This window comes from Mercenaria mercenaria, chromosome 7, assembly GCF_021730395.1.
Source record: "Mercenaria mercenaria strain notata chromosome 7, MADL_Memer_1, whole genome shotgun sequence".
Taxonomy (NCBI): Eukaryota; Metazoa; Mollusca; class Bivalvia; order Venerida; family Veneridae; genus Mercenaria; species Mercenaria mercenaria.
Window position 1 is genome coordinate 7,518,244 of NC_069367.1, and position 18,494 is coordinate 7,536,737.

Here is an 18,494-nt window from a genome sequence, read left to right on the forward strand (position 1 = left end):
AAGCCGATTTAAACTCCTGAAATCTGATAAGTATGCATAGAAATATAATATACTAGTATTAAAACATTATTTGCAATATTTTTTCCAAAAGAAAGGTCTAAAGTATGTCATTGTAGATCTTCAGTGCAGAGCTTGAGCTAAAATAGTGTGATATCAATTTGCCAATCAATTGGTATGCTTAAAGCAGTTAATTTTATATAATTTCTTCAATTGTTTTGGCTAAAATATAAGTTTTACTCTGATCAATATTTTGGGTATTTTTCCCAGAAGCACAGAGCACTCCTAATACAGTCAGAGAATCATTGATTTGAATTTAGCGGAAAACATAATCCTTAACAATGTTGCCTCCAAACTTTGCTTGATGATTTTATAGAAGTTTAAAAAGGCCTATTACTCTTTCGATTCAATTAGTTGCTTTGTTGTTGTTGTTGTTTTTTTTTGTTTGTTTTTTTTTTCGTGTAAATCATGCGAATTGTAATTACCAAGTTCAGTAAGATTTTATAGTATAAAGCGCTGAAGAAAATTCACTCTGTGAGGTTCTTCTCGGAAAATTGAGCTCCATGGAATAGATTTGTTAAATTAGTGTACTTGATTGTGTTCCAGTCATTACAATCCAACATAATACCTTTGGATTGATGTTAACGTTATCAAGGCAGTTCTGGACGTTCGGATATTTTGTTTACTATGATTTTCTAAACCTTCAGAATATACATAGACAATCGGCAAACAAAGATCGTGCGCTTAACTTTTTTACTCAATTGATATAAACAGTTTGAACCATACACATGTACGGAGTGTACGGGAAAAAGACGACTTTTTAACTGGGGACCATATGCCGCTTTTCATGGAATTACGCACTAGTGTAGCATTGAAGGTTCCATGTGCACCGCCGTATGAACACATCTGCGGATGTCTCTAAAATTGTTTTTTTGTACTTTTAGCATATGTAAATGTTGAGTTCTACTCAACCCGGGGCTAGAGGGCGTGGACTGTAGCAAGCATTTCCACTACCGTCCATGAACAGGCTCAATCAAACCGAGTCTGCAACATTTTCGATTTTGTTGTGTTGAGCGACATGTGGAGTTTCCACTTTTTCTATTTTATTATCACAGAGCGTTTTTGTGCCGTTCGGAACGCGTAAAAGTCTCGCCGTACATTCAATCAGGGCTGTTTAATTTCGACTTTCTAGTAATAGTTCAGCCAACGTTAATGGCGTGACTGTACAGTTTCATTTCATCAGCATAAACCCTTCGACTTGTGTTTCCGTTGGCCAGCTTTCATAGCTTTGGGTAGTGTTTAATAACCCTTGGATATGGTGCCTGCTTTTTAATTTTGTCTTTCGGCAGTTCCTGTGATATGCAGGCTCCATAACCTCAGATCCCCTTTCTAAATTCCAGTTTGTTTAGTTCTGCTCATTGTTTTCTCGTTTTGGGCAAACCCATTATTTTAACTGGGGACCATACGCCGCTTTTCATGGAATTACACACTAGTGTAGCATTGAAGGTTCCATGTGCACCCCCGTATGAACACATCTGCGGATGTCTCTAAAATTGTTTTTTTGGACTTTTAGCATAATATGTAAATGTTGAGTTCTGCTCAACCCGGGGCTAGAGGGCGTGGACTGTAGCAAGCATTTCCACTACCGTCCATGAACAGGCTCAATCAAACCGAACCTGCAACATTTTCGTTTTTGTTGTGTTATATTACCTGTGGAGTTTCCACTTTTTCTATTTAACAATATATTTGCGAACAAATATTTTTTCTACGATGTACATTTTAATGACAGTTCTTACAAATATATATCAAAGTATGATACGTAATGTGATGAAATAAAATATATAATTCCCTGCGTTTAGTTTTGATATATCACATTCAAAGTGTTCTGCAGGTTTCAAGCTAATTCAAGGACATTTTCTGGAATTATTTAATGTGTCATACTTTTCATATTCTATCTATAGAAAGAAAATAACTTTGCCGGTAATATTATAATATTAATTTACTCCGGGTTGCCATAAATTCATAAACGGTTATAAGACAGACATGTCTAGTAATATTTCACGATCCTTTGGCATAGGATGGCAAAATAATTTGACAGAATTATGTTTGAGTGCTGACCACAAAAAGACAATACATATTATCACAACAGGAACTTTGGTTGTCTTAATGTCTCAAAATTGCTTTTAGAATCAGTCACCATCATGTATAAAGCTTAACAATTCATTCATATCAGAAGTTGTTGTCTTTTTTCAGGTTAGGCATTGACAAACACTTTCATAATAATTGCCAAATAAAAATCAGGAATAGGTCATAGATAACAGGAGTACTTGAATTCGAACACGCACACTTATAGCTACAATGACACATGTTTGTACTCATCTGAGTTTAGTCAATGTGTAAATGTGAATGTGAAATGTGAGGTAATGTGAAAAAGTAAAAAGAAAACCTCTTACCTCTGCAGAGAGTTATATCTAGCGCAGTAATATGTACATCATTTACCTGAAATAGCAAAGGAATATCTATAATACAACGATTATTATCTTACAGAAAAATTGTTATGTTAAGAAACGGTTATTAGCGCCATTGGTACATTGGTACAAGCATAGCATTCAGAAGGCACAACAGTATTAGTCACACAAGCATAGCATTCAGAAGACACAATAGTATTAGTCATACAAGTCCACGCGTCTTTGAGAATTAATGTACAGGAATTCCCGTCCAATCCGAAATATGGACGCCTTAATTTCATAAGACGATTCTGCGCACATTGCACTGTACTGACTGCATACTTGTGTATACCAAGTGCATTTTTGATTTATTACACGATAAAGTTTTAGATGTAGAGCCAACAATTTAGCTTATCTCTTTGATTTCAGTGAGGGAAATCAAAACAATGCATTCTAAAGTCTAAACCTGTTGAGAGATCATAAACATGATGTGTTAATAAAGTATGTAAAAAGATCCTTCGGAAGAAAGGAACACAAACAAGAAGAAGAATTATTATAGCAGACTTCGATTGATTGAGTATGATCATGAGAAGTAATGAAATGTGCAACACCTCTCACGCCCGCTAGCACCGGTTTAAGCGGACCTCTATTATAGAAATGTTGACTCCATAATTCCAAAGGACCAGAAAATATAACAACATTTAATTCGTTGCCATAGGAACAATGTTTAACTCTTACCCTGCTAAATTTCCAGAATAAATTATTCCCTCTTTCAATTTCGACAGAACTATTAACTACTGTTAAAGGAGTTGCTTACCAGAACGATACTGACTGAATAGCCAACAGTGCAGATCATGATCTACACTGGTCGAAAGACATAATTAATCGTGTCAAGCATGACAAGGGTAAACTTACCACCATATTTTCATTTCTGCTGTATACATTATTTATGCTTATAATTACTTCTGTACATATAGTTTACCGGAAATGTGTGGATGTTCATGGATATCCATTAAGTCAACGTTGACCCCAATCATAATTCAGTAGGTTTTCGTATATTTCATTCTTTTCTTTAATAGAATGTGTTCTTTCTTAAAGAATTGTATCATAAAACAATGTAAACATTAGTATATTTAATCATGTGTGGCATTTTTATTATATTTTCAACGTTAAACAAATCACATTTCCTTAACAGTTAATTCGTTGCCATCGAAACAAACTGTTATAAGACATTGTGTTTATGTCCCGGTTCTAGGGGGCATGAGGAGTGTTGCACTTTCCATTAACTCTTATGAACAGACTCAATCAAACCGAGTCGGATATTATTTAGCTTGGTTGCATTTTATGCTTCCAAAGAATCTTCATATAGATTTTATTATTTATCATAAACAACATATGGCTTAATAACTGAACTGATTTATTTAATCTAGCCCGGGTCCAAGTCTAACGGAAATCAAATGGCAAAGCATCAACCGGGGGTCGGTCAATGGGATTGTAATAAGGTAAAACTGCAGTTATCAATAACGTATAAAAAATCCAGAAAAATATGTTTCGGTATATCGACAAATAACATTTGTCGATATTCAATTTACATTTTCCATGATCAAACTGTCACAAACATCCCCTTAAATCTGACGTCTTCGAGATTGGTATTGATCCTTTAGTGTAATAAGGTCAAAAGCCCGTTCGTTTTTTTCAGCGCTCGTGCTCTAATTGGAAAATTTCTTTCCGTAATGTAATTCTCAGTTAACAATGCAGAGCTCAGTCGAACTTTAATTGTGACTTTGTATTTTAAATTTCTGCATCCATTTGACACTTGTTCTTAGTTTGATTACAATCAATGAAAACACAAGAAAAGTTTAATAACTAGATTTTACAAATTCACTCGCTGCTACACCACTCGAAAAAATATTGAATCAGATTCTAGTACGGTCAAAAATAGTTCAGCGTTACAATACAAAACAAAAAAAAACCGCACAACTGATTTTAAAGTTTTGACTTATTTTATCCATATATTAGTAATTATATGACAATTAAAAATGGGATTTAAAATACAAAAGCTAGTGGAAAATATTAAACTTTGGAAAGAAATCCAATTACAAAATGCAGATGATAACTCCTATAACTCCTATAACACAGGTTGAGATAATCGTTTTATTTTAGAGTAATTTCTTTTTAGCAGATCCGCGCATTGTCTGAATTACGTTTATGTTGCTGCTTTGCTAACACACACATATGATTTTGGATTTGCTTTAACATTTCATCTGTAATTTATTAAAAAATAACATGCTTCTTAGAATACAGAATCCTGTTAAACAATTTATTTCCCCACGTTAGCGTTTAAAAATCAATACAACTAGTATGATCTGAAAACCTTAATAATAAACTTAATGCAAAGGTCATGTTTATTACATCTTCCATGACAAACATGGATTATAAATAACCATTTATATTGTGTTTGCTTTAGGAACGGTGGTTTAGTTGTAACAAGTCAACCCAGAGGTTCGGTGATCGATTCACTGTCCAAGCACCGGAACTTTGTGAGATCTTAAGAGTCTCACACCCAACAAGAAGGCCCTAGGAAAGAGGGGGATCTCTCATTTATCTGTCTTTAACACCGGACTGTTGCCTGCCTCTTCACATTGAGCTTCGCTAAGTAATCCGGATATACCTGATTCTAGATTTCTCTCTGTCCCGTGTTATTGGGTCTTTGTCCTTAACTGTTCCTCTAGTGAGATCGCTTTGTATTTGCACTGGGTTATTATTGCACAGTTGCGTTTTTTAAGATTTGGTAAGAACTTTGACATTTTTCTAACGTCGCTACCATGACGCAGGGCTATTCACTGATTTACAATATCGGATCTTCTAGAAACGATACTTTCATTCAAATCAGCACACAATGTTGATTACATATAATGAGTTCTGAAATAAGTCCATTAATCAAAACAGTTTCAACAATGTGTTCGACAGATGACTCCAAAAGGATTGGAGGATACTTAGTCCGTCACAAAGCACAGCCACTAGCAATGTTTTAAAAATAACATTTTCTAACAATACTTATTAAAGTCTTGCACTTAGACTTAATATTATATGACAGAACCATCGGGCTTACGGTTCAAAAATGTTCAATACTTTCATTGTATCTATACTAGTCTTCTAATAGATCATATCAAGTTCTGTCTAGACGCAAGATTCAGAGCTCAAGCAGATTTGGAGAAGATCAACGCAAATGTCAATATTAAGCTAATGAAGTCCTAAAAACCAGCGAACAAATCTCTTTGGTTTACATTTAGGAAATGAAAGTAGGTTGTTTGATAGTAAAGAGGTATGTTACTTAAACTATATATGGTAGAATTTGTGCAGTACCACTACAGTATTCTGAATTATCATAATATACAGAAAAAGATGCATACAAATTACAGAAATTGTACTCTATTATAAAGATCTTATTCCAACCTAATAATTGTCTTCCAGTTTCGGTTACGACTAAGGATGTTCAATAGTGAAATCTGTAAGATATTCTTCATAAAGAACACCTTTTAAACTACAATTTGTTCTCGATCTTGGAAATATTTCTTATATATCAACTTCAACATCACATTACACATTGACATACCCACAAACATACTATATACCAGTTTACAAGATAAGGCAGAGGGACTTGTAGATCTATCAACAAGATACATATAAAAGATAAATGTATTATTTTGACACAAGTAATTTAATATCGCACACCAGGAACACAAAGGACATCATCAAACACAAAAATTGTCTTTAAAAAGGCCTTGGAACTTTGAAAATTAGGTTAACCAATCTCATTAACAAATCTCCAAAACTTCCACTAAATTCAGCTTCTTTGACAAGGTTGTAATATAAAAAAAATTCTTCGCTCAGCTAAAAAATTTAAATGACATATCAACTTCCCAGTTTGTTTTAAAGAACCACTGTATCTTACAAACAGAACAGTATAAACAATTTGTAGTAACACAGAAGCTTTGTTCCGAACGCAAATGCAACATAGTATTACTTGCTATATAATTCAGAATCGGATTTTCTATTACTTTTTACCCGTTGGTGTATTTGTAGATACAGGAGGATTTCTTCTGATTAATTGTTTGTTTCTTAAGTTGCAATATGTACAGTTATTGCATTTTCAATCGAAAACAAGAGCCATGTTAGACATGGCCAATCCCCCCGCCAGGCATATTATAATTGAAGGCTAAAGTTCCTGGCAAGTTAGTGTCTGAAAGTATTAATTTTGGGGAAAGCTTTGAAGAACCATTTAGTTGTGGTCCGCATCTGGGGTTTTAAAGATGTGGAAGAAAGAATAAGTCAGTGGTGAGGAGGTTTACTGCTTAATTTTATTAATTTTCATGAACAGTATAGCTATGATGTTTTTCTATATGGCTACTGTAAAAAGAAGGAATGGAAAGCTAACAGGGAACAGGGAACACGAGTGCCAGAATGTCACAATATATGCCCGTCATAGCAAATTTCTTTACTCTAGCAGCTGTATTTGCAAATGGAATTTTGTGGTTGTTTAGTAATCATTGTAAGTCTTTTGTTTTGCTAAGTCCACAAAAAAAATCCTTACCAGGTAGAGATATCTTAAAATACACCTAAAATTGGAAAGTAACATCCATGTTGTACCACAGAAACCTGGTCTTGTTTTTTCACTACGGTCAATTATAAAAATGTTACAATATAAGTTATTTATAGTAACAACTAAGGGAAGTTAATCTTAAAAAAAAAAAAATTGTAAGTCCACACAAAAATCTTTACCAGGCAGAGATTGGTCAAAATACACCTCAAAATTGGATGTAGCATGCATGTTGTACTACAGAAAAGTGGTCTCGACTTTTCCCTACGACTAGTAATGAAAAAGTTGCAATAAAAGCTATTTAAAGTAACAACAAAGGGAGGTTATTCTAAAGAAGGGAACTGCGCATGACACTTCGTCTCATGATGGTGTATAATTGTGCCAAGTTACATCAAAATCCCTCCATGCATGAAGAAGAAATGCTTCGGACAAAGTCATTCTTGTATCTGACCTTTGGCCTCTAAGTGTGACCTTGATCTTAGACCTAGGGACCTGGATCTTGCGCATGACACTCCTCCTCGTGGTGGTGAACATTTGTGCAAAGATATATCAAAATCACACCATGCATGAAAAAGATATGCTCCGGACAATTTTTTTAAGAAAATATGATAAAGGGGAAAAACTCAAAAAATAGGCAAGGCAGAGTTATTGTTCTTGCACATTGCACTTTCTCCCAATGTCTTCTATCAGTGTATGAAGTTTGAAGAAAATCCCTCCAGTACTTTTGGAGTTATGCTCCGGACAAAAATTTTTAAGAAAATAAGATAAAGGGGAATAACTCAAACAATAGGCAAGGGAGAGTTATTGTTCTTGCACACTGCACTTCCTCCCAATGTCTTCTATCACTGTATAAAGTTTGAAGAAAATCCCTCCAGTACTTTTGGAGTTATGCTTCGGACAAACTTTTTTATGAAAATAAGATAAAGGGGAATAACTCAAAAAATAGGCAAGGTAAAGTTATTGTTCTTGCACACTGCACTTCCTCCCAATGTGTTCTATTAGTGTATGAAGTTTGAAGAAAATCCCCCTAGTACTTTTGGAGTTATGCTCCGGACAAAGATTGTTGCGGACGTACGGACGCACGGACGGACGGACGGAGAGCATTTCTAATATCCCCTTCGCCTTTGGCGGGGGGATAAAAAATACGATGCAATAATTTTAAACCAATTAAACCCATTAATATGCAATTGAAATTTACTCTATGAAAATTAATCAAGTATAAAACAAAAATCACTTTTCGGGATGTACAAAAAAATCAGTCAACAAATTTTATGATAATTAAAGTACCTTTATGTTTCGAATAATTCTTGTGTAAAAGCTATCCAGATGGCTTAAGAAAGGTCGGTGGTTCCTCATACCTAAAATATTTCCCGGATAGGTACGTTGGATCGTTCTCCATTAACAATATATATTTCTTTATTTCCTCCATTAGTGAAGAGCATGTGAATCATACAATACAATTAAATACAAATAAGACACAGTTTATACGAAATATATGTACATGCGAATTACAAATGTAGTTGAGATACGAAATGTCCATACAGATAAAGATTTATATATAATAATTTCGCGTAGCAAAGTTAAGTTTCATGTTCTCTCTTCGTGGAAACGAGCATAATGAATAAATAAATCTTGTAGAATGGAGAAGCAATGTAATTATTAAGCTAAAGACTATGTAATACTAGAACGTTATTAATACATAAATCTACTGATGATGAAAGCAGTAATGAGCAAACCATCTCGGCAGAAAATATATACAAAAACCACACCAGATCAAAAGCCTTAATCGAAACGAAATATTAAAACTATTAATTGATGTGCAAATACTTAATTTTATTAATATTTTTGTTTATGTTATTGATCTTTCATGCATTCTTCTATCTAATTGCTGAATTCTTATAGAAATATTTTCTAGCTAGTTCATCAGATGTACACACTTTACAAACGCATTAAAACTATACACCTCAGCCTCTTCGCTCAAACAAAATGATGCGAAGCCACGAAACATTATATGTGATTATCACGTTTCACGTCGCGGGAGTGTAATAAAGCCATTACTTAAAATGATAATACACTAGTGTAATAAAGCTTTGACGTCGATGTCGTTTATAGTATAGGAGACGTTGGTCAAATTGACTTGTTTTGATACTAACAGAAAGTACAGTTTTTGATGTTTCGACAGGAAAAGCTAACACGTGATAAAGAGAATATTACATTTGTGACTTTCAACTTTGAATTTATTAAACTCGTTGAATAAAATTTATAAAATGCTCGGCAGGGTCTCGCATTTTATTACTTTTTCAACTCGTTTAATAAATTCAATATGAAAATACGCTCATGTAATATCATCTATGTAAGGAGAAAATGTGCAGAGATTCAGACTTCCATCCCGAAGTATACGTTTTTTCCCAGTTAAACTCTATTGAATTTTTGTTGCTAATTTAACATTCCTTTTCCAGACACTTAGATTAAAAGCTTAAAATGAAACTTGATAGAGTGTATTTGCCCAAAAACATACAGATATCTGGTATAAATCCCTTTGATTTCCTTGGTGATAACATGAAAGCCGCCATATTGCCTAAATTATGTCAGTGTCCTCTAAACTCTATTAAAACAATGACAATTAGAGAACTTTGCTTTGAACTGAAAATAGCGTCAATATTGCATGTTTCAGGCCTCTTAAACAGTAACGTTATTAACGTTTAATGAATATTTAGAAAGTTATTGCGAAGTCGGGATGAATTTCTCGGGGGAAATTGAAATAAATACATTTAAGAGGCGTCAAAATAGAAACCTGTTCTACATTTTAATCTATATAGATTACTATGTCTTGATTTATATACGACAATTAACCTGCGTTATAGAGATTAAAGACGAAAACTATCATCATATAAAACAATATAAAAGTACAAAGGAGGAGCCGTTTCTGTTTTAATTGTCTATTTCTATCGGTATAAAGTGTATTCAACAATAGTTTAAGAGAACTATTTACATGACCAGTAAAATGTACATGTGTAGAAATGAAATACAAAATTGCTCTGTTAATAAGATTAAACATTAAACAATTTATTGCCTAGTTTAACAAATAAATTACCTTTCTAAAAGTTAATAGACCTCACCATCAGTCTGAATATTGCCGGAAAAAATGTAGGTCATCGAATGTGTACCAACTTCCATCTATTTCCTAAATATCTAAAATTTGCAAATATTCCAAATCTTGAAAACATGTCTGAACAAAAACTGACATAGGACAGCAACACTAGGCTATTCAATGTGCTTGTAACTAGAATTGCCTTGTCAACTGAATAAACAGGGACATACTTTTGTAAAACTGCAACATAGGTTTATGGAACCTGCACAATACATGTAAGCTTAATAAAGCAGACACATGTATGAAGTCTCAATCCATTCCCACGAGTGGGTACTGAGACACCAGCTAAAATACAAAGCGGGACAAAGTAAAAAAAGTAGAGTTATGGAACCTATGCACAGCAAACCAATGCATTTAAGTGAATAAATTTATGTAGTTTCAACCAATTCCAACAAATTATTGAGATAGTAGCTTACACTAAATTGGAACTCCGGCGCTGAAGCATGGTGAGTATATAAGCTCGGAATAAATTATATAACAAAACAGATGGTGGGAGATTATGATTATGATGTTGAATATGCATAGTCAAAATCTGACACTGGTAAGCAATTATTTTCATTTTGTCTCCTATTTTCTCCATTTTACATTTCACCGCTACCAAGGTTATAAAAATATGTGTTATTTTTTTCTTCTTAATATATATTAAATCATGTCTGTAGAATAATAGCAGAGTTTAAAGTTTTATTCGACATTTAAAATTCCCAAGTGTGAAATATTATCTAAGAGATTTCTATTAAGCATCATGCAATATCGTGACAATAAAAGTTAGCTTTAAGCTAGAAAGTCATGTTTTTAAGTCATAAATGAGAAAAGAGAAATTAACGTTAAGACTGACAAAACGGTACCAGCAGATATAAGTCCAGCAAATATTTGAATTGAAGCTAAAATGACCCTTTTGCGCAATGTTATCATGACATTATGAATGACCGAAGACAAGGTAATAAATCAATACAAGAACAGATATTTCGTTAAAGTGTGTCGATAGAGTGCGTAGATAACAAACGAAGGCTGAGAATGTCTCTTTTTAATGTTCGCATTTTTGACTACGTACCTTGGAAGAGTACAGCAAAATTTGATACTGTTCTTACACATGCTTAGTGGGGCAAGGTAGTGCTAAGTTTATGCACTATGTATCTAATATTTTATTTTCATTTTACTTGGGAGAATATTTATTTTCAGCAATAGAAAAGATTCAACGTTGCTTCAGAATAACTTTCACAATGATAAAATCTGACGTTTTAATTAATCAAATACCGGAAAACGTAACGTAAGTATATAATAACTGTTTCTGAGACAAAACAACACAAGTAATGCAATGTCCACAGAGTGCAGCAGTTATGCTATCATTCATAAATAATTTGAGAAAAGCAAGATGAAGTCTTATTTCAGAACACTTATATGTATGTTATCAAATAAATCTATACGGCGGGGCCTCCGTGCCCGAGTTGTTTATGTCGCAGACCTTGAATCACTTGCCCCTCTCTGATGTGGGCTCGAACCTCACTAGGGGCGTTGCTGTCTTCATGCAAGTAAGCCATCAAGCTGGCTTACGGAAGGTCGATGGTTCTACCCAGGTACCCAACCGTGATGAAATAATGCACGGAAAGGCACCTGTGGACTTCTGCCACCATCAAAGCTGGGAAGTCGTCATATGACCGATTGTGTCGGTGTGACGTTAAACCCATCAAAACACAAAAAATAAAAACCTATATGGCATGCCTTTGGTATCTTCGTAAATACATCTATAATAGACTGTCGACTGGATCGCAACTCTTCGATTGGACTGCGTCAAACAACCTCGAGAGCATATGTCTGCTGGATCGTTATTGAAGCTTTAATGCGGTAAGATCAAAAGCCCCTCTGTTGGTCTAATTTGACAACAGTTTCCTTTAAGCAACAGAAAGTAGTCAGTCAACAACGGAGAGGTCAGCCAAATTATAATTGCAACTTTGTACTTTTAATTTCCATATCCCCTTAGTCACTGGCAAGATTATGTATTTTTAGTGTTGTCTCAAATTATTAAATTATTCTCCAGAGAATACCGATTTAATAGTGATTTACTAATTAAGAGATCGTTCACCCCCATCACAATAATTTCCCCATCACAATAATTTGTGAGCCCGCCCGCTTAGCTCAATTGGGAGAGCGTTTGTCTACGGATCGCGGGGTTCTCCGTGACGATTGATGAAAGACATTGTGTCTGAAATCATTCGTCCTCCACCTCTGATAATTCAGGTTGGGAAGTTGGCAGTTACCTTAGAAGAACAGGTTTCTACTGGTACAGAATCCAGGAACACTGGTTAGGTTAACTGCCCGACGTTACATGGCTGAAATACTGTTGAAAACGGCGTTAAACCCAACACAAACAAAACAAACAATAATTTGTGTTTATCTAGAATAAAAGAGCCATGTTTTCTAATGTGTGAGACATGATGTTCCACTTTTTAAAGGAACTAGCCCTCAGATGTTGGACGAAACATAATTTCTCCCCAAATTCCACAATCAGTGAAGACCCGATGTCCACTTTTAAAAGGGCATAGCCCATACATATTAGGTTAAAAATAATTTCTCCCAAAAAATACCAACAGTGAGTACTCTGTGAGTACTGACCAGTGCAATCTTATTGACATAAGACTTTTGCAAGATATTCTTATAATAATCAAACATATTGTGCAGAGGGTAGTAAAGAAAAATACGTCTACTATTAACAACATAAAATCTTCTCGTCAGATTGTTTTATGCAGCCGAGGGCCAGACTTTTCAATGGTCTATTACGAAAGCGTTTCATACATCTTACACGCAAGTTTGTATCATGATGATGATTGAGAGAAATGCAATTTTTATGGGGTCTTCGTTCTTGTTGATTGATCTGCAGAAACATTATGATAATCGAAAGAAGTGCAATTCTCAATGGGTCTTCGTTCTTATTGTTTTATCTGCAGAAACATGTTTGAAAAGACTGATACAGCGCATATGTAATAACACATAATAAGATTCATTCGAACATGCTTGAAACACGCTAACGCTAAAATTACGTCACGTTAACGTGTGATGATGTCGATGTTTTTGTTGCAAACAAATTAGAGCGCTACTAGACATCATCTACTGTTTTAAATTAAGAGCATATTAGAATCGAAATAATGTACTTATATTAATACACACAAAATCGGATAAACGTCGCCAGAATAATTATTCCGCGGACGTTTAAACCTCTTTTCTTGTATTAATAACGTTAAAACACGGGTTTCCTATCCATTATTTCTTAAGTAAAATTTAAAACCTAATCCAAATAAAACAGGTAGATGAAAATAAACATGGCCGATTCATGAGTAAGCAGAGACTTAAAGAAATAAATACAACTTATTTCACACTTGTGTAACATTTACGGTTTCATGTGCATCGCTGTATTTGCGGTTGTCTCTAAATTTGCTTTGATACTGGTAACAGACATGTGTAAATGTTGAGTTTAGCTCAACCTGAGACAAGAGGGCGTGGACGGTAGCATGCAATTGCCACCTCCGTTCAATAACAGGTTCAATCAAACATTTTCATTTTTTTCGTGTTGAGCAACCTGTAGAGTGTCCACTTTTTTATTTTATGCTGTCTTTCATCACGAAGTACAATTTAAGATCATTCCTTACATTTCATCATCATAACTACTTTTAAATTACAGATCTGATATAGATGAGTTATAGATGTACACTATTCAGCTATAAATGAACGGCAAACAGAAAGATATCAATTAAATTATAGTTAAAGAGCAATTACGATTCTACTGAACTGAAACATTTATCTGCAAATTCAATAAAGACATCGTTTTCTTGTCAATGGTAATCTAATATCAAGAGAAAAAATGTAATGATTTGTCTAATTTCTGACCTAAACGCTAAAATGAATATCGCAGCTTATTTGTTTACGCACTCAGAATGAATGAAAGGTGCTAACTGTTTCAATATTCTCTATTTTTGCATTCGTTTGTGGAACAGTGTTAACCAAAAATGTTATTAGCTCTTTGGTTATATTTTTGTAATAAAGCAATAGTTTCCATTTTGAATGCTTAGAAGCCATGGTGCTCAACTTCCAGCAATAAATAATTCACGTGTAGCGGTGTAATCATAAAAAAAACAAGACAATGCATTAGAGATTTTTTATTGGATTTTAGCTTTTTAACTAATTTATTTAAGAAATAATATATCTCATCCAGTGATTTGTCGTTGAATAAAGCATTGTTTGGAGTTCAGATGCGAAGGAATTATATCACGAGGGTGCAGCCCGAGTGATATATAATACGTATCTGAACGACAAACAATGATTTATTCAAGAGTAAATTACTAAATGAGATATATTATTTCGATTCTAACATGTTACCAAGGATTTTTAAGTTCATCATTGACGACATTCATTAAATATTTGCCCGTTTTTAATCGGTTTCTTTTCCAGCGCGCCGCTATGCCGTTTGACACCATGACGTAATAACTGTGGCGTCAGAACAGTGATTTGTTGTATAATAATTCACTGTTTTCTGCCTTCTTTGTTTAATAGGAAAATGAATTGGATCTTGTTAGAATATGGAACAACACTTGATTGATCATCTGAGTGAGACATCAAAATTTTAACATGACAAAACATGATCACAAGAACGGTAAAAGGGTTTCTGTTGCCTAGTGGCTAGGGTTGCTGACTTCAAATTACCTGCCCCGTACCTAGGTGAGTTCGAGCCTTATTCGCGCCATCCAAGGACGGGGGTTCTACTTAGGTGCCAACTTGTGATAAAATATGCACAGTAGGGCACCTAGGGCCTTCCTCCATCATCAAATTCTGGAAGCTATGACAAGACACTTGTGTCGTTGTGACGTTAAACAAAACATAGAAGGTTACAATATTTAAGATAAACACAATTGCATAAGGTTGTAGCCATTGCTATTTACTGTTTCAATATGAGCGTATGAATAACTTAATAATGCAGCACTATGATTCTTGGTCTAAATAAGGACAATAAGTCGAATAAGATGGTAAGTCTTTTGACAATCCAAAAACCATTTCATTTGAATGCAGTATGAATATAGGCGTGTACCTTTAATCTAAATTATCACTTGAAATGAACTACAACTTTTATGTTTGAAGAGTTGATCAAGAAAATAATTACTTAAAAAAAGTTGGCTGCTCGGGATGATAATATGTCGGGCGCTTTAGGTAAGATACAAAACGTTCGAAAGAAGATGACAGTGCTCCTTAGAAAGATATATGAGCCGCACCATGAGAAAACTAACATAGTGCGTTTGCGACCAACATGGATCCAGACCAGCATGCGCATGCGCGCAGTATGGCCAGGATCCATGCTGTTCACGTTCAAATCCTATTGCAATTAGAGAAACCGTTAGTGAACAGCATGGATCCCGACCATGCGCAGGCTGGTCTAGATCCATGCTGGTCGCAAACGCACTATGTTGGTTTTCTCATGGTGCGGCTCGAATGTGCTTTGTTTTCCTCCGTGTCTTCTAATTTAACGTCATTTAGCACGTGGAAGTTTAGTTTCATTAGATTACCGTATGTGTATATCTCATTGTGTTATAAGTTTAACACATTCATCTACATGTACGATTTGCTTGAAAAAATATATTCTTGCTTCAATGCAGTGAAAAAGAATTCTGGCTCACGAAATCATTGAAAACAAATTCTGGTCCCAGATCAGATGTTAAGAAAAAACTATTTCCTTTACTAGAAAAGCCATATTCTTTGATTTTTAATTGCTATTAGATTGGATATTGTATAATTACATACTCAGGTTTGTATAAACGTTAAGTAAGCAGCCAATAAGCTGCACACAACTTACGATGTACGAATTAACAGTAGGCAATACCTAGTAAACAGTAGACAATACATTGTAAAAAGTAGATAACACGAATTGAAAAGTAGACAATACCTGGTAAACAGTATATAGCACTTAGTTAACAGTAGACAAAACCTAGTAAACTGTAGATAATACGTAGTAAACAGTAGACAAAACCTAGTAAACAGTAGATAACACGTAGTAAACAATAAAGGATACCTAGTAAACAGTAGATTACACGTAGTAAACAGTCGACAATACCTAGTAAACAGTAGATAACACTTAGGTCCAAATGCCCGGATATACGCATTATTGTCATAGGTAAGATTCATTATATTAACAATTCCAAAAGTGGGGAGATTATATCTCCTAACATTCATCGCAATGCAATAAAGCTGTGTTCTGCATGTACAATTCAAAAGTTTCTTCGGGTAGGGCATATGCCTGAAGCCGCCTTATCTTTCCGTCGCATTCATTTATGGCTGACTATGCCCCTTTTTGCTAGTTATCTTTTAGGTATCAGTCATATAATTTATAAACATCCGCATTAACAGTAGATTTTAAAAACTGTTTTGCAAAAAAATATATATGACTGTGCTCAAAATCAGAAACCATGATTTGTGTCAAGCTGCTTCTTATTTAAGAATTTAATGAAAGAAACTTGCATTTTAAAAAGCTACTTCATGTGTACCTGAGCAAATTACTCAATATAAAATGTATATTTTATCGTGCTTACCAGTTTTTTAATACAGCAAAAAGTTTTTGAAAAGAAAATCTTCGGTTTACTGTTAAAAATATTTTGAACATCAAGTTCTTTTAAAACGATCCTCAAGTAAAACTGCTTAATTCTGTGACGAACTTGAAGTTGAGACCAATTTAACAAAGTTCCCAGAGAGTAATGAGCCTTATTACAGATGCTACGGGGTGTCTTTTTGTAACTGATAAACTGATAATCATGCACGATGCCCTGATTTTATTAACATATATATTATTAAAATAAACCTTGATGTGATTTTTTTTTGTCTCATCAATTCAATTTCGCCATATCATTATTACAAGATCCGACACTTATTTCTATGCTATTGATTAATGAGGACATTACATCATTTTTCACGTCAAACAACAAAGTAAAACCTAATGTTTCCGCGGCATTTTAGAGAACAATTCAACTCGTTTCACTCATTATTTGGAAGGAAAAAGATCTAGCACCCATACAGTTATAGCAACATAAATGAGGTCAATTCTAAACAATAAGATTTCCCGCACAAATTTATTTGATATGAAATTGGATGCAATAAAGTGTTGTATTCGGCTAGGGTGGATTTTGCCAAGCGTGGTTCCAACACAGTACTTGCGTCAAGGTTGATCCGGCCTGGCGAAATCAATGAGAGCAGACTGAATTATTGCAGATAAAGGAACTGTTTCAATGACCCTTTTATTATGTACATTATTTCTAGAGTTATGTCTGTCAAAATTGACCCTAAATATTTAAATATGGAATGTCAAGATGAGATGATTACGTTATTTCCGACTGAAGGTTTTTACTGTTGCTCTACTAATTGGCATGATACTGTGGATTTGCCTATGCAAATGACAAAGGAAATAGAAAATACCTTTATTGAATCACGATTCCCGACAGAATTGAAACGCAATAATAGTAGACTCACATTATTCTCAGCATAAAATTTTCGAGCCGGATTGTTTAACGACAATCACGATACCCTATAGAACTGAATGGCAACACTATTAGAATAGAGAAAAACGGAAACTTGACAGGTCGCTCAACACGACAAAAACGAAAATGTTGCAGGCTCGGTTTGATTGAGCCTGTTCAACGAGTCTCACTTTATTGTCGGACTGACTTACGACAGTCACGATTCCAGATAGAACTGAATGGCAACAGCATTACAGTCTCAATTTATTATCAGTAGGTAATTTTCTCGCCGGGCTGATTTACGACAGTCACGATTCCAGATAGAACTTGTCAGATTAATTTGTATGTTTGATATATTGATAACGTGACACATAAGCACTGATAGTGCTTGACTCCCTTTTCATGCAATCATTGCTATTATTATTGTTGAATTGCTGTAAATAATAGAATTAGGGTCATTTGTTGCGGCTTATTTGGATTCATTATGTGAATAGCTGGATCCCAGCATCACACATTATGTCATATACAAAAGTTAAAGGGAACCAGATAATTGCTAGAGCAAGTACTCGTTGTAAAACGTTATGTTAAAAGTTGGACCAATCAGAGACAAGTTCTAAAAATAGCACGTCTGCTGGGGTATAAATAGGTAGATGGATGACGGAAAAGGCATCTGGTATCCAGCGGTCGAAGAAGACACATCGAGGATTCAACTAATAATTTATCCCAGTACCTTGAGGAGGAGACTATTGCAGTCTGTCAGGGCGGACAAATTATTAAAAAGAAGACTTTGGAAGTTTTTAGACTAAAGAAGAGTA

At 34.5% G+C, this 18,494-nt stretch overlaps 1 protein-coding gene across 6 annotated transcripts in view; it reads right to left on the reverse strand.

Annotated features, from left to right (window-relative positions):
• LOC123554992 (gastrin-releasing peptide receptor-like) overlaps positions 1-18,494 on the reverse strand; it is a 180,805-nt gene that overhangs the window by 80,132 nt on the left and 82,179 nt on the right. For 5 of the 6 annotated variants that reach the window (XM_045345485.2, XM_045345486.2, XM_045345488.2 and 2 more), the window contains exon 3: positions 2,451-2,496. The exons of the other annotated variant lie outside the window; for it this stretch is intronic. The gene's annotated coding sequence lies outside the window, so the exon portion shown is untranslated. The remainder of the gene's footprint in view (positions 1-2,450; positions 2,497-18,494) is intronic. 6 annotated transcript variants of the gene reach the window in all.